Source organism: Crocuta crocuta, unplaced genomic scaffold (assembly GCF_008692635.1).
Source record: "Crocuta crocuta isolate KB4526 unplaced genomic scaffold, BGI_CrCroc_1.0 scaffold1676, whole genome shotgun sequence".
Taxonomy (NCBI): Eukaryota; Metazoa; Chordata; class Mammalia; order Carnivora; family Hyaenidae; genus Crocuta; species Crocuta crocuta.
In genome coordinates, this window is record NW_027530560.1 from 33,998 (window position 1) to 47,384 (window position 13,387).

The following is a 13,387-nucleotide window of genomic DNA, read 5'->3' on the forward strand; positions in this document are numbered from 1 at the left end:
AGAATCAGGGTAATGCTGGCCTCATAGAATAAATTTGTAACTTTTCCTTCACTTTCAATTTTTCGGAATATTTTGAGAAGAATAGGTATTAACTTTCTTTAGACATCTGGTAGAATGCACCTGTGAATCCCTCTGGTTCTGGACTTTTGTTTGTTGGGAATTTGGGGGTACTGATTCCGTTTCTTTGCTGGTTATCAATCTGCTCAAATTTTCTTTTTTTTTTTCTGTTTTAGTTTTGGTAGTTTATATGGTTCTAGGAATTTATCCATTTCTTTTAGGTTATCCAATTTTTTTGGCATATATGGTTTTCTTAATATTCTCTGATAATTGTATTTCTGTTGTGTTGCTTATTATTTCCCCTCTTTCACTTGTGATTTTATGTAGAGTCCTTTCTTTTTTCCTTGGTAATTCTGGGTAGAAGCTTCTCAATTTTAGTGACTTTTTCAAAGAACCACCTCCTGGTTTCATTGACCTGTTCTATTGTTTTTTTCGTTTTTTTGTTTTTATTTTTTTAGTGTCTATAAAGTCTATTTCCCTCTTTTCTTTATTTTTTTTTCTTTACAGTGTTGGTTTTAGGTTTTATGTTCTTTTTCTGGTTCCTTTATGTGTAAGGTTAGGTTGTTATTTTAAATTTTTATTGTTTCTTGAGGTATGTCTATATTACTATAAACATCCCTCTTTAAACTGCTTTTCCTGCATCCTAAAGGTTTGGGATCATTGTGTTTTCATTTTCATTTGTTTCCACGGATTTTTTTATTGTTTTATTTCCTTATTGACCCATTCATTGTTTAGTAGCTTGTTATTTAACCTCCATGTATGTATTTGTGGTCTTTCCAGATTTTTTCTTGTGGTTGATTTCTAGTTTCACAGCATTGTGGTCAGAAAGGTGCATGGTATGACTTTGATCTTCTTGAATTTGTTGAGGCTTTATTTCTTTTAATATTTTATTTTTAAGTAATCCCTACACCCAAGATGGGGCTCAAACTTACAACCCCAAGATCAAGAGTTGCATGCTCCATGAACTGAGGCAGACATGCACCCCTGTTGAGGACAGTTTATGGGCTAATATGTGATCTGTTGTGGAAAATGTTTCATGTGTACCTGAAATGAATGTGTATTGTTTTAGAATGGAATGTTCTGAATATATCTGTTAAATCCATCCATCCTAGTGTATCATTCAAAGCCATTATCCTTGTTGATTATCTATTTAGATGATTGTCTGTTGATGTGAGTGGAGCATTAAATTCCCCTACTATTACTGTATTATACCCATCATTTTCTATACAGTTGTTATTAACTTTTTATATATTTGCTTGCTACATGTTGGGTGCATAAATATTTACAATTATTATATGTTCTTGTTGGACTTTCTCCTTTATTATTATATAGTGTCCTTCTTTGTCTCTTGTTACAGTCTTTGTTTTGAAGTCTATTTTGTCCAATATAAGTGTTCCTATTCCGTATTTCTTTTGAAGTCCATTTGCATGATAAATGTTTCAATCTGCAGATGTCTTTAGGTCTAAAATTAGTCTTTTGTAGGCAGCATATAAATGGGTTTTGTTTTTTATCCGTCCTGTCACCCTATGTCTTTTGATTGTTGAGTTTATTTACATTAAAAGTAATTATTGATAGATACGTATTTATTGCCATTTTATTACTTCTTTCCTGAATATTTCTGAAGATTTTCTCTGACTCTTTCTTGTCTTTCTCTCTTGCATTGTTTTCTGGTTTTCCTTAGTGATATATTTAGATTTCTTTCTGTTTATTCTTTGCATATTCATTAGTTATTTTTGATATTTTGTGGCCATTATATGGCCAATTATAAAAACCATTAGGTTTTTATATGAAATATTTTGCATATAGTAGTCTATATTCATTTGGTGGTCTTTTAAATTGAACGCATTCTCACTCCTCAACTTCCCATGTTTTAGGTATATGGTATCATATTTTACATCCTTTTGTTTTGTAATTTCCTTGACTGATTTTTTACATATTCCTTTTTTTTGGCTTTTGTGTTTTCTACCTTTGTACTGTCACTTTTGGTCTTTCCAAAGTGCCCCTTTTAATATTTATGTAGGGCTGGTTTACTGGTCATTAACTTCTTATTTCTGTTTGTCTGGGGAACTCTTAATCTCTTCTTATATTCTGAATGATAGTCTTGCTAGATAATGTTTTCTTGGCTGCAGATTTTTTTCCTTTCAACGCTTTGAATGTATCATGCCACTCTCTTCTGTCCTGCAAAGTTTCTGTTGAGAAGTCTTTTGATAGCCTTATGGGATTTCCTTTTTTCTCTTGCAGCTTTAAATATTCTTTATCATTACTTTTAGGAATTTTAATTACTATGTGTCTTATTGGGTGTCAGTGTAGACCTCATTGGGTTGATTTTGTTGAGGGACCTCTGTGTGCCTCCTGGATCTGAATTTCTGTTTCCTTCCCTAGATTTGGGAAATTTTCAGTTACTTTCTTCAAAAAATTTNATAATTTAAAAAAAATTTTTTTTATGTCTCTACTTTATTTTGAGAGACAGAGACAGAGAGCGAGTAGGGCAGGGGAAGAGAGAGGAGACATAGAATCTTCAAGCAGGCTCCAGGCTCTGAGCTGTCAGCATAGAGCCTGACACGGGGCTCGAAACTACAGACTGTGAGATCATGACGTGAGCCGAAATTGGACACTTAACCCACTGAGTCACCCAGGCGCCCCTCCCATTCATTAATTTGAATATCTCATTTGAGTCCCTTCTATCCTGGAAAGTTTCTACTGAATAATCCAGTGATATTTTTAGATATCAGATATCTTATGATATTTTCTTTGAATGTTACTGTCTTCCTTTGCCTTGCTCCTTTAATTTTTTTTTTCTTTATGCGTATATTTTGTCAATTTAATTACAATATATCTTGGTGTGTACCTGATTTTGTTGAATTTGTTGGGGTTTTCTGTGCCTCTTAGATATGGGTATCTGTTTCCTTCACCAGATTAGGGAATTTTTCAGCTATTATTTCTTCGAATAAATTTTATGTCTTCTTTTCTCTCTTCTTCTTCTTTTGGGACTCCTATAATACAAATATTATTACACTGGATGGAGTCACTGAGATCCCTAAGTCTATTGTCATTTTGCATAATTTTTTTTGCTGTTTTGTTCAGCTAGATTATTTTCCATTACTCTGTCCCGTAGGTTATTAATTTGTTCCTCTGCATCTTCCAGACTGCTGTTCATTCCATCAGTCATGTGTCTCATTTTGTTTATTGAGCCCTTTAACTCTGTTATGCTATTCCTTATCTCTGTGTTAGGGGCCTTACTGATGACTTTCATTTCTCTCTCAAATGCAGTGAGTATCTATGATCGTTACTTTAAATTGTCTATCTTGCATATTACTTGTATTTGTTTTGCTTAGGTCCTGGTTATGGACTTGTCCTATTCTTTCATTTGGGAGAAATTACTCTGTCTTCTCTTCTTGTCTGAGTTTCTGATCCTGCTTTTTTGTGTTAGGAAAGTCACCTACATCTCCTATTCTTCAGGGTAATGGCCTTATGAAGAAGAGGTCCTATAGTGCCCTGCCATGTAGTGTCTCATGTTTCCTAAGTCTTGGTGCACCAGGGGTGTCTCCAATATGTGCTGCATGCATGCTGCTGTTTCGTGCTGGCTACTTTATCCTTCAGGTCAGTCGTTTGCAGAGGCTCTCTTTGCTTATTATGGGCAGTGTTGGGTCTCTAGCCTAAATGTGGTGCAGTCTTACCAGATGTGCTCTGATCTGGTTGTGAAATGAGACCAGTTGCCACTGATGTGGGAACCAAGGCTCTACAAATTTCCTGAGTCAGGAGATGAGCTGTAAACAGATGTTTAAACTTGTTTTATGGGTCAGGGGGCCAGCCATGCTAGGACTGAGGCAAGTGTGGTTCTCCTAGAGTGTGGGAGGTAGGGCTTGCTGTAAGCAAGTTAGGTAGTGAGTAACTGCTCTGTGGGGGTTCCCGCAGGTGGTCCTGTGCTTATGCTGAAGGCTGGGGGAGGCAAATGGCACCTACCAGTTCCTTTGTTCCCAGAGGGGTCTCTCCACGAATGCTGCCTCTCTGGGACACACTCTCAGGTGAGCAAATGACCTTCTCACTGTGTGCCCTAGGCACTCTTCAGATTGCTGTTTCTATGCTGCATGTCCATGGGCTGTTTGCCCTGCATTCTCTCCAAGAGCAGCCTCAATGCCCTCCATGCTCTATCCAAACCATGCCTGCTAACCTTTAAATTTTCAGGCTTTAACCCTCACTGGTTGCAAGAACTCACAAAATTTAGCCCCTTATGGTTTCCAAGCAAGTTGCTATGATTTATTTCCCCCCATACACCCCACTGTGTGCTAGTCTGTCTCTTGCCCTTCTGTGGAACTGTGGCTCCCTCCCCACTGCAGCAGCCATGAATCATTCCTCTCTCAAACTGCATCTGTGCACTTCCTATCTTCTTTGATGTGGCCTTTCTCTACCTTCAGTTTTGGAATTTGTTCTGCCAATCTTCAGATCAATATCTGGGGCATTTAGGATGATTTGATAGTTATCCAGTTGTATTCATAGGATGACACAAGCTTAGTGTTCTCCTATTCCACTGTCACCTTCCTTTCCAGTAAATGCCCTTTTTGCTTGAGCTAGTCGGAGTTGGGATTCTGTCACTTGCAATGAAAATAGTCTCCAATAATACAGGGCTTAAATGGAAGAAGGTATATCATCCAATTTCAAAGATCATCAGTAAAGCTTGCATGAAGCAGGCGGCAGCTGAGAGGGATTTTGAAGGAAATGTGTGATTTTACAATAAATATAGGAAAAATAAATGCTTTCCAGTGAGAGGAAAAAATTAATTAATACATGGAGACATAAAAATGTTCAGGAAACAGTGAATTGACCAGTTTTGCTGGACTAGAGTACAGGTAGTAGAAGAGTAGTGGTATATGATGTTGGGAAGGTTAGATTAGGGCTTGATTTGACTAAAACATTTGGCATGGGATGGGACATAGATTTCTTGGATGTAGCAGTGGTAGTTTTCTCCATGAGACAGCATGATTGAAATCAGATTACAGTGCTGTTTTTCTACTAGCTACCAAATGCTGAATAAGAAGCCACCTAAGAAATTAGTATTTTAGGGGCACCTGGGTGGCTCAGTCAGTTAAGTCTCCAACTCTTGATTTCGGCTCAGGTCATGATCTCACAGTTTGGTGGGTTCAAGCCCTGTGTTGGGCTCTGTGCTGACAGCATGGACAAAGCTAGCTTGAAATTCTCTAGGTCTCCCTATCCATGTCTCTCTCCTGCTTTCTCTCTCTCTCTCTCTCTCTGTCTCTTTCTCTCAAAATAAATAAACAGTAAAGAACTACACAATTTTTTTAAAAGGAAGAAATTGGTGTCTTAAAACAATAAGCCTTTATGATCTCACAGTATCTATGAATCAAGAATTCAGGAGTAGCTTAGCTGAGTAGTTCTATTTTGGGGTCTCTCACGAGGTTGTCATCTAGATGGCAGCTGAGGCTGTAGTCATCTAAAGTCTTAACTGGAAATGAAAGATACACTTCCAAGATGGCTCAATCACTTGCATGACTGCTGACAAGAGGCCTTGCTTCTCTGCTGTATTGTGCAAAAGCTATTACCACATAAACCTCTCCAAAGAGTTGTTGGAATTTCTCATGAACTGACAGCTGACTTTTCCCAGACCAAGTGATCCTAGACAAATTAAGGTGGAAATTGCAATGTCTTAAATGACTTGTCCTCTAAAGTCACACTCCATCATTTCCACAAAATCCTATTTGTACACAGGCCAGCTGATTTTATGTGGCAAGGGACTGTACAAGGGCATGACTGCAAGGATATGAGGTCCATTGATATCATTTTGGAGGTTGGCTGGATGCCACAGTTTTAATTTTCCTATCTTGATGAATACTTCTAATTTGCATACTACTGTAGAGTAATTAGTAATGAAATTGAGGTTTCATCATTAATGCAGCTACTTTCATGTGTTTTGGTAGTTATATATAATATATAGCATTTCTCACAGACTCCATATGATACCATTCTTATATTGGGAGCATTGTATGGAGGTTTGAATGCTAAGATGAATTGGCTTTAGTTGTTTTATTTTCAATCATTCCATGATGTCATGTTAATATTCTAATACATCACTTAGTACTACAAATTTAACATTAAAAATTACAGAAACCAATATTGCAGTTACAGAGATTCCTAACCATGAATAAGTGGGCAAAAAAGAATGAAATATACTTCCCCAGAGGTTTTAAAAATAAAAATAGCTTTTTCCAGCTGCCTGGAGTAATTTGGATATGAAATGAATTGAAGGAAGGCAAAGGTTAGATTAATTTTTAAAATATGTTTTCGTCTTGTGATTTCTTGATCATTATTTAGATTTGAATTAATATTTCCAGCATTTGGATAATGCTAATAAAACCCTCTTTCAGGGGTGCCTGGGTGACTCAGTCAGTTAAGTGGCTGACTTCAGCTCAGATCATGATCTCGCAGCTCGTGAGTTTGAGTCTCGCATTGGGCCCTGTGCTGACAGCTCAAAGCCTGAATTCTGCTTCGAATTCTGTCTCTCTGTCTCTCTGTCTCTCTCTCTCTCTCCTTCTCCAGCTCACACTCTGTCTCTGTGTCTCTCAAAAATAAATAAACATTAAAACATAATTTAAAAACCTCTTTTAGCTGTAATTTTCAGGTATAGAAATAGTTTACAAGGAACTGTTAGTAACTGTCTCTTATTTTATAGGGCCTGTGTGCTACTTTGTTCTTGGTTACATGACACTTTAAATTTTTTTAAATGAAACTCTTTTGGTCTCAATATTAATCCAAGCTACCTGAAGAAAATGGGGTGTTATTGTAAGGATACACTGGAATTTATGGGAATTGAAGAATAAAACAAAACAGAGCTGATCTTCATGGGTCAGAGACCACAACTCCTCTCTCAGAAAGGCAGAAGTTACTCTTGCTCTCATGGCAACTGTACTCCTCTCTCCATATCTCCTCCACTCTCCTTTCTCTTTAGCAGTTGACTTCCTCTGGAACCTATCTTGATTATGTACATACAAAAGATGGATGCCTTACACATGGCTGCTCCACCTCACCTTACATGAAGTCAAATCCCAGTAGTTTGTTTTGGCTTTTGTTATACTGCATATTCTATGTCATTTATTTAGAATTTCCAGAAAAGGGAATCTGATTGGCTCAGGTTATCTTTTTAAAACAGGCCTCAAATTTAGACATAAATCTTTCCAAGCCAAGGTTTCTCTTGGGTCGGCTTTATTCCTTGTTCTCCAATCAACTATGGTTAGAGGCTCGAAGTCATGTGGCATTTAAAACATGACTGCTGCCTTTTGGCAGGGGAAGGAGGGGTAGTATCCATAAGAAGGTATACTGGCAGTGGTAGACATTAGTACTACAGAAATACAGAGAGAATTCCTGCTTTTTAGCAGGTATTTAATATATTTCTTTCCACACTCCTATTTTGTACCTATAAAGAATATATGGTTCAAATGACCTCATCAGAGTCAAACTTGTCACAAATTTAGTCCAAACATGAGATGATTCTATTCCTAATGATTTGAGTCATATATTGACTTAATAAAACATTATCCTTGAGGATTAGAGAAAATAAAATTTCCTAATCTTAGGTCATTCAACTATTTCCTGATAAAGATTAATTAATTAAAAATGCTTTTGCATTGAAAAACAACATGAATGCATTATAGTAAAAAAACTGTACTAATAAAATACAAGTAATAGGAAAGACTATTAGTACAAAGTATAGAATATTTATTTGAAAAATTTACTATGAATAGCCATTTTGATATGAGGTTTTGTCAGCAAGTTTGGGGGGAATAATTCACCTTCTGAGATTAAATATGTCTTTAAATTAAGGTGTTTTTTTTTTCTTATTTGGGGCATCTGGGTGGTTCAGTTGGTTAATGTCCAACTTTGGCTCAGGTCATGATCCCAGGGTTGGTGGGTTCAAGCTCTGCATTGGGCTCTATGCTGACAGAGTGGAGTCTCTTGGGATTTCTGTTACCCTCTTTCTCTCTGCCCGTCCTCCACTTGTTCTCTATCTCTCTCTTTCAAAATAAATAAATAAACATTTTAGTGAAAAATAATGTTTTTCTTATGAAAAATGAAAAATCAAATATAATTCAAATGTGAGACCATTCCATATTGCAGTTTTCATGTGTTTTTTCTTTCTTTCTTTTCTCTTTCTTTCTTTCTTTCTTTCCTTTATTTTTAAATGTTTTTAAGTTTATTAATTTTGAGAGACAGAGAAAGAGGGAGAGAGCACACATGCGAGTGGGATAGGGGCACAGAGAAAGGGGAGAGAGAATTCCAAGCAGGCTCCATTCTGTCAGCATGGAGCCTGATGTGGAGCTCGAACTCATGAACTGTGAGATCATGACCTGAGCTGAAACCAAGAGTCAGACACAACTGACTGAGCCACCCAGGCACCCTATTCTTTATTTATTTTAATTTAATTTAATTTTATTTATGAGAAAGAATGGGAGAGAGAGAGAGAGCGCAAGTGCATATGTGTGCATGTGCAAGTGGGGAAGGGGCAGAAAGAGAAGAGAGAGAATCCCAAGTAGGCTCGGTGTTGCCAGTGCAGAGCCTGATGCAGGGTTAGAACTCACAAACTGTGAGATCATGACCTGAGCTGAAATCAAGAGTCGGATGCTTAACTAATTGAACCACCCAGGCACCCCACACATATATTTGAATTTTTTACTTTGTGCAATCATACACAAAATTTACTATGTTCAAACTCTGAGGATAATAAAACAAATTAATTTATTGAATGATGAAATGCAAATGAAATGTTTATACTTAATCTTTTCAATATGTGTGTTTGAATATGTTTATACAATTCTAATTAAGTAAATGTTAGTACAACAAAATGTAGGGAAACTTTGCAATAAGGCCACTGACTATTCAGTTTATGTTGGTATGCACTTCTATTTACTTCTAATGTCAAGGATCCGCTGGTAGAATAAATGCCCATTTTGTGGTCTGTTATGCAGAAAATGTTCAATTCAGTTATTAGATTTACTCTATTAAATCTTCCTTATTGAATGTCCTATTCATCCATGCAAAATTTGGTATGTTACTGTCTATAACTATGACATTACAATTAAACAACTACAAGAAGAACAGCAAGTCTATCTGTAAAGATTCATGAAATTCCCACCAAATTATTCATAATTTTTTTGTTTTGTTTTGCAAGGACAATGAAAAAAATACCAATGTATTCTGAATATTTCTGTATTGAATAAGCTGACAAATACAATAGTTAGTGCAAACAATCATTTTGATACTAAAAATCATACTTAAAACATATTTCTGATATAGTGGAAATAATTGCTGTCATAACATTGATTATCTCTGAAAGGTAGAAATGAATATGAACTCAAAGAACCTGAATTTTATGCAACAGAAAATAATATGATGGGATAATATTTGTACACAGTTGAAATGGAAAAGTCCAAGCTGACTTCAACTGTGTATACTATAAATCTCCTCAAAGAGTGTATATGCTCACAAAAGTACAACTTTGAGTAGTTTCAGGTTATTCTCCACTAGACTAGATTTTCTCCACTTCCAGCTATGTTTTACTGTCCAGAATACTTGTGCTCATTAATTTTTATTACCACTACAACCACAGGGTTAGAGACAGAAAAAATTAAATTCAAAGCAAGCTCAAACATTAGTTCTTCATTAAGATTTTTTCCTTTGTAAGTCTGGAACTTGTATTTAGAAGTTGATAATTTACTTCCTTAACTGTTAATGCTTGTTTTTCACAGTGTTAAGAAATACACATTCATGCAGACATAACTATTTTCTAAGAAGCTCTTGTAAACTTAAAGAACTCAGAATTTCGATGGTTTATATGGCACTCTTACTTTAGTTTATACTAGAAGATCAGTGTCTGATAAATTTGGTTGTTTACAATATGGCAAGAATGAGATTCCATGGAAGTGAATTGAATTTGTGTGTTTATATGTGTGCACACATGGGTGTGTAAAATTATATGACTGCTGGATAATAAACAGTACTAGTAACACTGACATTTGGAAAGAGTATGTATGTAATAGTTCTGGTCCATCTGGTCCCATTACCACTCCTAGAAAATTTTTTGCTGTGTCTTAATGATGATGGGACAAAAACATCATCTATGAAAACACAAGAAATATTATTCTGAGTCAGAACAATGGTCCAGCCTAATGTTTCCCAAAGTATGTTCTATGCTTTAAAAGTTATTTTGTCAACTATACTACATTTTTTAAAGGTGATTAAGAAATCTTCATAGATCACATGTATATTTATTATAAAAGATCTGAAGAATCCTCCAGTAAAGAAACCATTTGACTTTCATTGATCTCTAATTGTATTAGATAATGCAACCCTTATTAACATCCTACAGAATTACTTTTCCCCAGAAGACACTTTGGGAAAAAGGCTGACCATGGCACTAAAAGGGATTTCATAGAGGATTATTATAGATCTCCATTCCTTTAGCATTCAAGAAATGTTTATTAACCTCCTATTCAATTACAGGCATTCTTCTAGATGCTTAGGAGTCAGTGAACAAAGATCCCTATCCTCATACTACTAACTTTTACAATTTATATAAGCCTTGAATTTATATAAGCCTTTCTTAAATATATTTACATGTTCCATTCCCAAGCTGTTATGGAGGGAGATAATTTGTATTTTATTTAAGAACAACTTATATATTCTGCATGTCAAAATAACTACTAACATGAAAGGTTATTTTTTGGTCACATGAATTTAAAACCCAAAAGTCAGAAAAATACTGAAATGATCAATATGGTGTCACATCATTTCAAATATGAATAAAACAATTCCCTAGTCTGCAGGATGAATTTCAAATGAGAAAATGCTGAATCACCAAATATATACATTTAAAATGTTGACAAATACTGCCAAATTTCTTTCTAAAAATTTTATCAATTTCCACTTCCATTAGCACTGTATGAGTGACTTTGCTCCCTCAGAAGTTTACTAATACTGTATGCTATCAAATAATATCATTTTTGCCAGTCTGATTGGTGAAAGTCGGTATCTCCCATAGGCTCACAATAACTGCTACTGCTGCTGTTACTACTACTACTACCACTACTGTTTATTGAGTGCTAACCACCAGTCAAATATAGTGTTAAGTACTTTATTTACCCCTTATAACCCCTATGGAGGGTAAGTAATATTATTGTTGCCATTTTACATATGAGGAAACTGAAGTTCAGAGAGGTTAAGTAACTTATCTGAGGTCATTCAGTTGGTAGGTGATAAAATTGGTACTCCAACCTAGGAAGTCTGGCCAAAAGTCTGAACTCATAACCATTATTCTATACTTTCTCTCTAAGAAAAATATATTCATTGCAGTATCATTTGTAGTAGCAAAAAAACTAGGAAAAAACTAAATATCCATCTATAGAAGAATATTAAGTAAATCATGCATAATCATATAATGGAATTATAAGAAAGCATTAAAAATGAGGTGTCCCTATAGGTTCTGAGAACACAGGATCTCCTAAATATATTAAGTGAAAAAATACAGGTGGCAGAATTTCTCTTTTTAAGGGATGATTAATAATCCTTTACATATATGTAAATATATATGTACCTATGTGTATATATACATTCATCTGTTGATGAACACTGAAGTTGTTTCTATATCTTGACTACTGTGAGTAATGTTGGAATGAACATAGGAGTGCAGATATCTCTTTGAGATAGTGATTTTATTTGCTTTGGATATATACCCAGAAGTGGGATTTCAGCAGATATTTTTCAGTGCCAACTATATGCTAGGCAGTGAATGATGTGCTAGAAATATAATGGTGAACAATACAGGCATGGCCCTTGCCTTTGCGTAACTCACCTCCTAGGAGGATAACAGATATTAAATAAATTGCATAAGTAATTTGATATTCCAATCATGAAAAGTTAAACAAAGGAAGAGTATAGGATGATAGGAGACTTATGGTAGATTGAGGATTAGATGAAGACTTGCCAGAGAAAGTGATCTTCTGAACGAACTGCAAAATGAGTAGGATTAAGCTATGAGAAAGGGAGAAGAAGGACAAAAGTATACTTCAGGCATATGGAAAAACATGAATGAAGGCTTTGAAGCAGGAAGGAGCATGGTGTTTCAGACAAAATGGAGAGACAATATGGATGGAGCTTAGAGAGAGAAGGGTGAGAGGTATGAGAAGACCCCAGAGAGTTCAGCAGGGACTTTAGACCATGCTTAAAGTTTTGGAGTATATTTTAAAGAGTAATGGGAGATTACTCTTTAAATGGAGTAATGGGAGATTTACTCCATGGGAGATGGAGATCATGTGGATTTTAGGCAGGAGAGGACATAATTAGATTAGATTTTTTTTTTAAGATCTAATTTTTAAGTAATCTCTATGCCCAATATGGGGCTTGGATTCACAACTCTGAGACCAAAAGCCACATGTTCCACCAACTAAGCCACCCAGGTGCCCCTAGATTTGAATTTTTAAGTTTATTCTACTCTACAGTGGACTGGAGAGAAGTAAGCATATATGAAGGACCCAGCTGGGACCTACTGTAGGTAGTCTAGGCAAGATATTATGGGGGCAGTCCAGATTGAGTGGTGGGTATATTTACAGTAGAATTTTGAAATAGATATGGCAAGAATTGATGATGAATTGGTTTAAGAGTGGAAGAGAATGCTATATCAAGGATGATTCTTAAGTTTTTGACTTGCGTAACTGATTAGAAGGTGGTACTATTTCTGAGGTAGGGAACACTGGATGAAGAGATTTTGGAGTGGAACTGAAATGTTCAGGAGTTCAATATTGGACACGTTCAGTAGAGATGTTGAGTAAGAGGTTGGATATGTGGAACTGGAGGTCAAAGGAAAGGCCAGGGATAGAGACCATTAAATTACCAGTTTATAAACATTTGATATATCAGATTGCACAGTTAAGTAAGCTTCTGAATACAACGTAAATGTTCAGGGAATCATGGTTTTTCGACTCAGGAAACTATTAAGTACAAAATTAAGATGATAGTGATTTAAAGTGTAAGTCTATATGTATCCATCATCTCAGTGTACTGTGATTATCCAAATAAAATATTTCAGTTCTCAAAAATAGATGTCCTTAGAATAACAGGATAGCAATTAAGCTGCTTTGCTTCAAGTTATTTTATTGCCATTATCAGCTCCTATATTAGTCTTTACTTTGCAGAAGATCTATAAAAATACATTTGAAAGAAAAGGTATTTTGAAACTCTCTCCATGCAGAGGCTTTAATTTTTTTTCTAATGTAATAATTTTTTCTATGTTCAGAGAGTGTGTGAGAGAGAAAGGACAGCTAAATAT